The sequence below is a fragment of the Camellia sinensis genome, chromosome 3 (genome assembly GCF_055761805.1).
Source record: "Camellia sinensis isolate YWXY chromosome 3, ASM5576180v1, whole genome shotgun sequence".
Taxonomy (NCBI): Eukaryota; Viridiplantae; Streptophyta; class Magnoliopsida; order Ericales; family Theaceae; genus Camellia; species Camellia sinensis.
Window position 1 is genome coordinate 4208450 of NC_138963.1, and position 12769 is coordinate 4221218.

A 12769-nucleotide genomic window follows, 5' to 3' on the forward strand; every position below is an offset into this window, starting at 1 on the left:
AAACACCATCTTTACATATCTGCCATCATGCAAGAGGATCCGAATATGTTTCCGAGTGTTCGAACCCCAATGCCCAATAAATGGTAAGAAAACACCATAATTGCATATCTGCCACCATGCAGGAGGGTCCGAATAAGGGTTCGAGTGTTCGAACCCTAATGCATGAGAAATGGTATGTAAACAGCATAATTACGTATCTGCAATCATCCAAGGGGGTCCGAATAAGTGTCCGAGTGTTCAAACCGCAATGCATGAGAAATGGTAAGTTAACACCACAATTACATATTTGCCATCAAGCAAGAGAGACCGAATTAGTGGCCGAGTGTTCAAATCCAAATGCGTGAGAAATGGAATGTAAACACCATAATTATATATCTTCCATGATGCAAGAGGGTCCGAATAAATGTCCGAGTGTTCGAACCCTATTACATGAGAAATGGTAAGTAAACATCATAATTACATATCAGCTATCTGTAGACACCCCATTTTTGACCGTCCTCAAGACTTGGACGTCACCGTTTGAACACTCGGTGATTATCCGTGTTTGTGTTCGTTTGGAGTTCCCGGAGGTCTCGGCTCGCGCGCCTTGCCTCAGGATCTCCGAACTTGACTGTTTAGTGTCTGGTTTTACACCAAACACTTGTGTTTTGCCTTGGAGAGGCAGGGTAGGGCTTGTAGACCATCCCCACCCACCACCGACAGTGGCTAGAGGCCACCGGCTGGTTTTTGCTTCCATCGGCACCATTTATTGCCGGCCGGCACTTTTTGTTGCCGGTCAGCACTATATAGTGCCGGTCGGCACTCCTTTTTGCCAAGATGGCATTTTTGGCCGGCCGACTACTGTGCATCTGCTTTTGCAGATATTTTAAGACAGCTGTCTTGCTTTTGGCTCCCCTCCATACACGTGTATGGAGGGATCTCTCTCTTGGAAGCTTGTCTTGTAAGCTTTACATGACAATAAGCCTCTATAAGAGAGAGCCTTGTCTCTTGGCCTTAAGGTTAGAGACTTGAGATATTTTGAGAGCTTAGGCAGCCATTGTTAAGCTCTGGTTTTAGGGTTAGGGTTAGATACACATCCTACCTCTCTTTCCCTCTCTTTTGTGCTCTAGGTGTTTTGTGTCTTACTATTGCACATAAACACCTAGTGTTTCACCTTTGTCTAGCTACTGAGGTTCTAAGGGACTAATTTTGAAGTTTTGGTGTTAGATTCAAGCCAAGGGAGGCCATTGGAGCACCATTGTTGAAGGGATCATCAAGGGTAAGAAACTAACACCTTTATTCCCCATTTTTGCATTGATTTTCTACCTATCTTAGAGCTGTTTTCGTGCTTATTGTATAACACAAAAAAGTTCTGTTTTTAGGCCCTCTTGATTGTTTATTAAGAGTGTTTTGTGGTTTGAGGGTGTTTGACCCCTCTTAGGCCTTGAAAGGCCTCATTTTGTGCTATTTTCGGGACTTTGGTGTTTGGACCTCTTCACCACTGAAATCTTGAGGGATTTCAGTGGTGGAGATGGTGCCTTGAAGTCTCTAAAGGGAGAGGGCCACCCCCTCTCCTTGTTGTCCTTGAAAAGGGCATGTTTTGGCCTCTAAAGGGAGCCTATGTTTGAGTGTGTGTTGAGCATGTATAGACTGTTTTTCATGCTTGTTTTTCCATAATATAACATGATTTTAAATTGGTTTTGGTACTCCATGCATGCTTAGCATAGTTGCCATGTAATGCCTTGTGATTCCTTAACATGTCTTAGGTCGTGTGCCTTTGTTTCTAGCATGTTTTAGGCTTACATATGTGAAGATTTTGTGCTTATCTTGACATGTTTTAGGTCTATCCATAAGTGTTTGGGTTGATTTTAGCATGCTTAGTATAGCCACTTTGCATTCCGGCTTGTTGGCCTTAAGTATGCTTAGCATGACATCTTTGCATTGATTTGGTGATTTGGGGCCATCCACCGTGTCATTTCAGTCCTATTTGCATGCCTATATGTTTACCTTGGATGCATCTTTAATGCCTCATAAGCTTGTGTAGCAATGCTCCTTGTTTTGGCACTTGTGCATGCCTTTGTTTTTGAGTCATTTAGATGCCATCTAAGTGGTCTTTTGGGCCTTATGTTATGTGCTAAAACTCTGTTTTTAGTCATTTAGTCCATGCCATGTTTGGTCTTACTAAGTGTAGTTCAAGACTCCTTTGGTTTGCTTTGAACACTTGGGCTATTTGTTGTATGTTTGGCTTGATTTTGTTGCTTGGTTTGACACCATCCTAACATGCATTTTCAGAGCTTATGTTGCATGTTAATAGCGCATGATCGTCCTTTTCAAGTGTGCTTGAGAGTTGTTCAATTTATGCCCAAGTGTTGGCCTTTCAACATGTGTATGTGTGCATGTGTATTTGGCCCCTCATTTTAGCATTATGGCTACTGTTTTAGGCCTATTTAGAGTTGCCTAATTCATGTTTAAGTCCATCTTTGTACCCATTTGCATTGCCATATGTATGCTTGTATGCTTGCATAAGTTAGTTGCCATGCCATGTTGCATCCTTAGCTTGTATGCTTACGTTGCATTGCATTTTGCATGCATTCCTTGCCCCTTGATTTGGTGATAGGGATTAGGACTTTGGTTTGATTTGGTTTGCATTTCATTTGAAATCAAAGTTGCATACTTGGTTCTTTGGGCCATCATGCATGGAAATGCGAGATTGGTGGTCCGAGAATCGAGGCACATGCCCCTTTGAGTCATTATCATGATAAGGGACATGGTTAGTGCTTATATGCCTTGAATTGTGCTGCCGTGCTTTGCCTTGTCCTCTGTTGCTGTCCTTTGCAGATTCTGCAGGAACATTCTGCCGACCGGCAGGGTAAGGTGCCGGCCGGCAATCATTCCTCTGCCGACAGCTTCATTTTGTGCCGATGGCCACACAACACTGCCGGTGGTAATTCCACTCAGCCGGTGGCACTCCCCAATGTCCAGGGATGCAGTCCTGAGGTTTTGACAACCTCCAGAGGAGTGAAGGAAGGAAAACAGAGGTAGCCTATGCATGGCGGCGCGTTTCCCGAGGCGGTTTATCTGTTTTCTTACCTTAATTTAATTTGTTAATTAAATTAATTAATTTGTAACATTAATTAGCTTGCGTAGTTAGTTAATTTGTAGTATTTATTCGGTCCCCCCGAGGGAGGGCAAATCTGTAATAAGTGTGTGTGCGTGAGTGTGTGTATGTCTTCCAACCTCACGTCTTTCTTCCCTTTTATTTACCTGCTTACGATGGTAGACTAGGGCACGTTTAATTTAGCATACCTTATGCTATGCATGCGTGCATCCATGCATTTGTATTGCATGCATTAGGCTCGGTACATCACGCTAACTGCATTTGTACTTCAATTCAAAAATTGAATATGTGGTAGTTGACCGCATTTCACATGCCATGTTTAGGGTTAGCCGAGCCTGCCTAGATTGCATTTTTGCATGTGTTGCATTAGGCAATTTAACATGAACTAGGACACGCATGTTTGCTAACTAGTTTACTGTTTTGGCACGGAGTACGATGTAAGTATTTACGCTTTAGCATCTCGCATGTGTGTGAATGTTAACATGACAGTATGCTTGCCACGCGGCTAAATGCTTATGTGTTAAACTGTTTGAATGCCTGTGGGTGGAGATTGGATTGTTTGTGTTGGAAAAACTCATTGAAATCCGTATTTTAGCCTACTTGCGAGTAGCAAAATTTAAAGCATTTCCAAAATGAACGGATATGCAATGTTTCTTTCCAAATTAGGCAATCTAGTCTATACTTGTTTGCTGCGCGCATAACATAGTAATTCTAGGCTAATAATTGGAATAAGAACACATAACGTTTTCAAAATCGGATATCATGGTTAGTAGAGGCTGATCTTCGGACCGGGTGAAAGGGGGTGCTCATAGCTGACCTTCCCCGATCGTACCCAAGCTCCCGAGCCGAGACAACTCCGGTGATGACGGACATGTCGCCTTCGGCACCGAGTCAGGGTTTCCTAAATTTCCCCATTTTAAAAATATTTAGGTGGCGACTCTGTATCTGGCAAAGCAGTCCATGTTTGGCACTACTTTTTCAAAAATCTGTTTCTCAAAACGATTTGCCAGAATTGGACTCTTTGGTTCAAATTAAGAACCGCGACAACAAAAATCGCGAGTCCGAACTGTAGCAGCGAGGTCCCCCTCCGCGGGCGCGTCTACAGTTTCTGGCGACTCTGCTGGGGAAATTTAGAGAGCTTGACTCGAACTCGTGATATCCTGTTTTGATTTCACTTATGTGTTTCTCTGCATTGCATGTGCATTGGTGCGCCTAGGAACACAGTGTTTGCCATCTGCCATTCCTGAACGGTTTGCCGGAGGCTTGTCTTGTCAAGACATGTCTATAAGGCTGACCGGCTATGGGCTCTGACTGCATGGGAACACAAACCCCGGTTTACCGGGGCACCCCTTTTTTTTGACCATTCGACCTAGTGCATATTCGGAATCCATAGTGACCATTCCAAGTTAGGACAGGTTGCTTACCCGATGTTAGGTTGTTTGAGAACCGCTGCGTGCGTAGTGAAACCCTAGCTCGTGTTTGATCGGGCCTGGGGGCACCAGAATCAGTATTGTTGAGAATCAGTTATCAGGAATCAGTTATCCGCGGGTATCAGATTCAGTATTTTGGGAACAGAAATCTGGGAACAGTGATCAGCAATAGGGTACAGTTGTTTGGCTACGCCCGTGTTTGATCAGTTTAGACTGAAATGCTGCCTGTTTTTCCTTTCAGTTCAGAGAGTGGCAGAGTTGATACAGAATAGCCAGTGTCTCCCCTTGCTGAGGCAGGATTTATGGCGGCACAAAATTCAGAAGAAGTTGTGGTTATGACGGCTGCATTGGAGCAGGGGACCGCTCCGCAAAGTGAGGCCAGCATCAGTATGTCACACCCACCCAGGTCGCCCGTTGTGCACCCGGTCTGGGCTCCCCAGTTATATCAGGCTCGTGAGCCCACCACCTTTGAATTGTTGGGAATGATAGGAGACCTCCAGAGGTCCGTGGCCGATCTGGCCTATGGAATGTCGGCTTCACCGCCAGCGGCGCCATATGCCGGGAATTTCATACCATAGGAGCCCCCGCTACTGGGGTGGATTGTGATAGAGCTTAGCCAGCCAGAGGTGGCTTCCAGCTACAGCTGCGACATGCCAGCACCGACCCAGACCCTTGATCAGGCTGAGGCCAGAGGAAAGGACAAGGCAAAGGTAGACGCCGATCCTATTGAACAACTGCTGTGGGCAGTCGAGGCTCTGAAAGTCAGAGGGATGAACAAGCAACAAACATCCGCGATCGTGATCAAAGCTGTGGATGATGCTTTCCCCGCTCCGATCAAAGGCAGTTCAAGCCAGGTAGAAAATCGGGATGGGCCCCATCATGCCCAGACAATTCTTGTAGTTCCCAACCCTGCACCGGGAAAGGTTCAAAAAGCCAAGGCAGTGCCAGTCGATCCTTTCGCTAGCGCATCTGGCAAGAATCCTCAAACTTCAAAGTACCTGCCCCAAGGGCGCAGGGTCTTTCACGATCTCCACATGCCTTTGTCTAGGGCATTGCTAATATTGGCGAAGAATGGGCATCTTAAGCCTTTGGAGCCTCGGCCACTCCCGAAGAATCTCCCTCCCACGCATGATGCTACCTTGTACTGCGCGTACCACCAACAGTCTGGTCACAGTACCGATGGATGTTCCCGCCTTCGTCATGAAGTGCAGGATTTGATCGACAATAAGGTTATCCTTCCACCCACCCCGGCCAAGTCCGTCACCACCCAGTTGTTGGATTTCGAGGGCTCAGATACTGCGAGTATGTGAAGTGGACCGCCTGCGGGCGACATTTGGTATATTTTGGATGTAGCGTCTGGCACGCATTTTTGAGCATCGGTGAAAATGAGTTTTGTAAATCCTGGCTTGGATATCAAGTCAGTCTTTTGTTTGAGTCTGCCTCTTTGTCTTGAGTCAGTCTTTTTCCGCTTAAGGGTCTGTCTTGTTGTGTCGAGGCAGTCCCCTTTGTATATAATACCAAGTGATTCTGGTGTTGTTGTCCCGAACACCATTTTGTTTTGTAATTATCTGTTTTTGTTTTGAGTCTGTTTCTGTCAAGGAGCCAGTTACACCAATCAAATCCGAATGAAACAGCTGTTGCTATCTCAACTTCATGCTTGCTTTCAGCATAAGTGCCAGAGAATTTGATCGGGCTGACAGTACATCTCGCCTACTCTCCTGCGCCAAACTCATTGCATTAACCTAAGTTTTCCAAAAAACAAACCTTTTGAACACTGCGGTGATAAAAACGAAGAGGAAGGAATTCCTCGGGTTTTGCAAAATTTTGATCATTTTGAGAGGAAGAGAGGCGTGTTAAGCTTTTTTTAATGAATGAAACCATGCTTGTCGGCGTGAGTACTAAGAAGGATCCTGGCCTGATCCAGATTGGGTCCACACTATCTTCGGCGCGAGCGATTTGTCGCTTTCTTAAAAAAAACTTTCAAAAGCAAATGTTTTGCGCGGCCCTGTGAAGACTTGTGTTGAATCCCTCTTGAGGTCGTGCAGCCTAGGATCGCTCTCAGCCTCAAGATTCAACCCATTTGTTTTCCGACTTTGAACCCGTTCAGAACGTTCAGAAAGTTCAATGGACAAACGCCATGAAAGGTCTGTATGGCCAGTTTTGAAGCAGCCCTCGAGCAAGAGGCACCAAAGCCGAATCAGAAGGAGTAGATCTCGCCGGAAGAAGCTCGTGGAGTAACCGGGGTGGATTCTCCGCAAATCATTGCAACAGCCATTCTCCTAGACACAGAGAGGCTTCAATTCAAAAAACCATTTGGCATGGACTTGCTACACTTTTACCCTTTGAGAGGCTCGCTGGGCCGAAAACCCGGAAGGGCGACCCAGGCAAAAGTTAGAGCAAGAGAAAAATACAAAAAAGGCAAAAAAGAAGAAATGAAAAGAAATAAAAAAGAAGAGCAAAAAAAAAGAAAGAAAAAAGAAATAGAAAATGAAAAGAAGCTCGCAAGGTCGAAAACCCGCATTGGGCGCCTTGGCAAAAGTGAGAGCCAAACAAAGTGAAGGTTAAAATACCCGAGAGTACCATAACCGGAACTACGTAAGGCTTTATTCCCATGTTTGGGATACGTAGGCAACTTCATCTTGAAGTCTAGCCCCCAACGCTTTCATAGCGTCTCAGTCCATGCAATGGTTTCGATTTCATCCCAAAGTCCAATCGCCAACACCTTCCAAGGCGACTGTGTCCATATATTTGTTGTGACCGTCTTCGTCATCGCTGTGTCCAAGAGCTCGACCACCGCCAATGAAGACTGTCTGCGGACTGCTGCGGCACCACCCAAACAAGGGGCAACTTTCCGTTGCCACGAGCCGCCGTGAGCCGCCATTCAAACCAGGGGCAACTTTCCGTTGCCTCCCCCCCTTCAAACCAGGGGCAATTTTCCATTGCCTCCGATCCGAGGTTGCGCATCTCGAAGAGTAAGCTCCATGCTTGTCGAGCATTAGCTGTTTGAAAAATAGTTTTTGAAAGTTTTTACTGAGGTTGACTATTTTCTCGAAAACTATTCTATTTTCCAAAACTGGACCATTGTCTTGGACCTAAAAGGAAAATTTTCAGTGCTTGCTGCCTGACTCGCATACTTTTCAAATCAAAAAATCGAACAAGTACGTTAATCCGACTCTCATTTTGATCAAAACTGTTTTAGTAGAAAGCAAAAACAAAGAATGGTTAAAATGATGAACAAGGGGCACAGTTGAGCCAGGCGTTCTGTCTTTCCCCCGTCATCGACGTACTTGCCAGAAGAGCGCTCTACCCGTCAGAAGAAATGGCCGTGAGCTAACGATATTGAGCATGAACCCACACCGTTCTATTTATCCATCAATCACCCCGGGGAGGGATGAAAAATGAGAGAATGAAGAATAGAGAGGTGTAAGTTGAGAGAAAAGTGAGGAAAAGGGTTTTTGAGAGAAAATCCGAGCTCGAGAGCCGAGTGATGTGAGAATCACAAATCAGAAAGGGTGGGAAACAATACCCAGATCGAACTGGCTCCTCGTGGTCCGAGGTCCCCCATCTTCGCTAACGCGTCTGTATGTCGTGTCTTTTGGTTTTGTTTACCTCAACCTTTGTTTTAGGTCTTTTCCGAGCGTGTCTCGTTGTGTTTAGGTCGTGTACCTATATTTGAGTCCTCTCCACTGTGTTCAGTTGCAGGCTCGATACCCCGGTTTGAAAAACCCTCATTCGATTTCAAAAATCATTTACACTCAGAATGCTGTGCCATTCTCTACATTTGAACGTGTTTCGACTCCGACTGGTTCCATCTTTGAGGTCCGACCTGTTAGATTGGGCCATTTGTTCAAAATTTGCTGTGTGCAGAATGAATTGAATGCTGTGTTATGGGCCGTATGCAGATTAATCCTCAGTAGAGCAAGGGCTGTGTGTCCAAGAATCAGGCAGTGGGTTGCTTGGGTTATTTTGCTGTTGGCTGTTTAGTTATCTGGTTATTACAGTGCGAGTGTTCAATTTTCAGACAACCGATCAATTTCATTTACATTGAGGTGTAACATGATAAGATGCGATGCAATACATGGGATATGTAAATGTAACACTTTTTAAGCAAAAATCTGTTCATTTCATTATCTTTTCAAATGTACAAGTTTTGAAGAAAACAAAAATCTGCCTGCGGCAGTACAAGGTAATCTAACTACCAAAGAAAAGAGGAAAAGTACAAAGAAGAAAAGATAGCAAAAATTTGCATCCATGTCGAGCACTCCGGGGGGGGCCGTCAGTCCGTCCTAGTCCTCTTCCTGGACGAGGGTCCAGGAGCATCATCAGCATCGTCGTCAGAGCCTGAGCTAGAACTGCCTCCGATCTCCTCCTCTGATGACTCTGACTCCGCCTCTGCCTCCGCCTCTGACTCCTCGTCATCATCATCGTCCGGGACTGGAGCTCGCGAACTGCTCCCGACATGAGTACGCCCTCCCCTGGTACGGGGAAATATCCGGCCCTCCTCATCTCTCCCCCGGGCAGGGACAGAAGGCCCAGCTGGAGCACCTCCTGGCATGGGAATCTGGAAAGGAGGCTGAAAAAGTACACAAAAGGGAAATGCGTCAGTATACTGTAGACAGTTTGTCAGTGCAGAATACAGTGTATGAGTACAGTGTGAGAATGCCGTGAGCAGTTTATCAGTGCAGAATGCAATGTCGAGTACAGTGTATGAATGCCGTGAGCAGTCTATCAGTGCAGAATGCAGTGTGTGAGTACAGTGTATGAATGCCGTGGGCAGTTTAACAGTGCAGAATGCAGTGTGTCAGATACTGTGAGATCAGTATATCAGGTGTTGTGCCGTGCATCAGATTATGTAAAGCAGTGTATGAATGGTTTGAGGCCAGTGTCAGAAGGACATACCGGTATGCTGTAGAGGGCTAGGAGATCGAAAGTCTGCTGGAGCATCCCCATCATCGAGGCATTCATCACCAACGACTGACGGGTGTACCCAGAAGAAGCCTGCAAAAGTATCAGATGCATTAATATTCTTTGGAATATGAAATAAACTGGAAATGAAATGACCGTATAGAAGTGCAGTAATACATACCGGAGGTAGATCGGGGACATCGATGAACTCGTGACCAGCCGGTGGAGGGGCGAAGGGGATCTGATAGGTCGCCCCACCCTGCCCCTGGAAAGTTAGTACAGCAGGCAGGGCGGGCCAGCCAGTCCCCCGTCCTCCCTGAGCTCCGCCCCTGCCACGGACTTGGGCCGTCCTTGCAGCCCCTACTCCAACTCCCGCTCTGGCCCCAGCCACCGATGCCACAAGCCTGGCCCCCTCTACTCGACGACCGCTCAAAGGTCGCATCAGGTACGTCCGCACGTACTCCTGATAGTCGCCGGTACCTCTGAAGCCGGCCTCCTCCCAACCGATGGTGTAGTCGTCCATCTGCTCGCTAGTGAGCCCCTCGGTCTCCCTCATATCTGCGGAGGGGGGGTTGAACCGGGACTATCTGCTCAGGTAACCCCAGGGTCTGGCGTAGGAAACGCTCCCCCAGGTACCAAGCCCGACAGACCGGGCCCTCAAGCAAGATCCGGAAACGTGAGGTCTCCTCCGCACCAGTGAACCGATCCCCGCATCGCCACCGGCAAGGGAGCCCACGGCCGCCATGTGATCTGAAAGCGACAGACAGTTTGTTATCTACTATTTTGAAAATATACAGTGAAAAAGCGAAGCTTAAATGAACTGTAAGTAAAACATACCTCAGCCGGGGTAATGGTATCGAAGTATCGGCGGAAGAAGCCGAATGTCTCCCGTGGTCGCCGGGTGCATCTCCCGTCGAAGCGACTTGAAAAGGGGACGGCCAGAGTAGTCTCCGCAACTGGCACAGGAGCGAGCCTGGGGAAGTAGGCGTAAACCCACAACTGCAAGATAAATACCAGTACATTTATCAGTTGAAGCAGAATGCAGAATATAGCAGAAATGGCAGAGCCGTGTGTTGTGCAGTGTATTGTGTGCAGTGTACAGTGTGAGCAGTGTACAGTCAGTGTAAAGCAGAATGTATGTGTGTGCCGGGTGTACAGTATACAGCAAGTGTGAAGCAGACTACAGTGTGTGCAGTGTACAGAATACAGAAAGTATAGGGCAGAAATGAAAAGCGGAGAAGAAGTGTACCTCCCAAGCCCGCCAGTAGCCTCCGAGTAGCTGGCCGCTGCCGCGAGAAGCCGAGCTCATGTACCCGTAGAGGGTGGACAGAGCGGCGCCGCCCTAATCATAGTGCAGAATGTCCCGGACGTCCACCAGTGCGCTGAGAAGACAAAGAGGCACGGTGTTCGCCCGATCAGCGAAGATGGTAGTCCCGAACAGGAACATGAGGAAGCCGCGAGCATACCTCTCCACGTCCTCCGGGGTCATCTACGCCTCCTCCTCCAACACGGGTTGGACCCGAAACTGTACCTCAAACCAGGAGTATCGAACGAAACCTGGGCGAGCTAGGGGTGGCGCCTCCCCCAATAGATGGACCTGAGCGGCGGTCCACTCATCCATGTCGATGTCGAAAGGGATCGGATCCCCCCCTACCCCGATGCCAGTGAGCATCGAGAAATCATAAGCGGTCATCGTCATGTCCCCTGTAGTGGAAAAATGAAAATAATCGGTGGTGTCCCACCATCTCTCCGCCAGAGCGGCAAGGAGAGGCCTACAAGTGGAGAGCCTGGAGAGTCCTCTGCAGAAAGCGCCGAAACCCGCTCGATCCACGATGCGCCGGACTGCGTCGGGGAGCTCAACGTACCACTCCCGAGCGCCAATATTCCCATACCCACGGATGGTATGGGAACCCTCCTGTAAACAGAAAATAACAATTGCAAGACAACATTCAAAATGCAGTTTTGAAAAAAAAACAGATGAAGCATGTGTGCAAGTTTGTCAGATTCAGACAAATACCGGGTGCCGGTGTGCTTACAGTGAACTACAGCGTGTGATGTATCAGCGTGTTTGGGTGTTTCAGAACAGATATAGCATGTGTGCAAATTTAACAAATTCAGACAAATACTGGGTGCCAGTGTGTATGCAGTGGAATACAGTGTGCGTAGTATGTTTGAGTGATTCGGGGGCTAGCGCAGTGTGTGTGCATGTGTCAGTCTCAAGCAGATATCAGTTGTATGTATGTTTACAGTCAACTACAGTCTACAGCATATTAGTTTTCAGCAATTAAAGAGTACAACTAACTATGACAGTTTTTGTATCCTACATTGCGGAAAGTAATGCAGAAGACAAAGAATTACCTCGAAAGTGCCGAATGAAAGGTGGGAGGTAGGCTCACGCAGTAGTAGCTCGGGCGCCACGTGCCTCTCGAAGCTCCGGAACTGACGCAGGCCGTCGGGGGGCAGAACATGGATCGCCGGTCGGTAGGTCGCCGGGTCGAACGGGCGCTCGCTCAGTGGTAGGAGCTCGACCCCGGGATCCATCTCGTGGTCCGGGGGAGTCCCGCCACGTGGAACATCGTCCGCCATATCAGAAATAATGAGAAAATGGCCGGAAGAAGGAAAACTGGGCCGGAATACGAACAGTAAACCGAAAAGTCGACTCCCGAGAGGGTCGGGAATGGCCGGAAAGGCCGGAATGTGAAAAGGCGCGGAAATGAAGAGGAAAACAAGGGGAACAAACCCCGAAAAGGCGGGAACGCCAAACGAGGCACCGAAACAAAAATGTGATCGGTTGAAAATGTCCGAAACGCGAAGTAAATCGCGAATCCGACGACGAAATGGGCGTAGAACGCGAAGAAACGGACGGAAAATGAAAGAAAAACACTCTAGAGAGAGAGGGCAAGAGTTTTCGGCGGTGGAAAAGTGAGGGATAGGGTTTTGAAACCCTATTTAATAATGTCCAGAGTGAAAAGTCGAATCTGCGCCGATTCAGCAACTGTTTGCCGGTCGGCAATGTTTTGTGCCGGCCGGCACTTTTTTGTGCCGATGGAATTGTTTTGCAGCCGGTGGAGAGCCGGTGACATCCCCTCCCGGCCGGTGATGTTCCCACAGCCTTGTTTAGGCCATATGAGGAGTTTTTGGTCTTCATAGCTCAAGAAGGTGCAAGAAAGTGCATTTTCGATGCTCAACCGACCTCCGTTTTGACCTCGGGTCGTGTCTGCTGTGCGTGGCACTCCAATTCATGCAAGGTGTATCCTTTTCGTATCCCTTTTGACTTTTACAAAGGTCCAAAAGTTGCCCCATGTGTATCGTATATCAATCGCACTGCTTTGTGCAT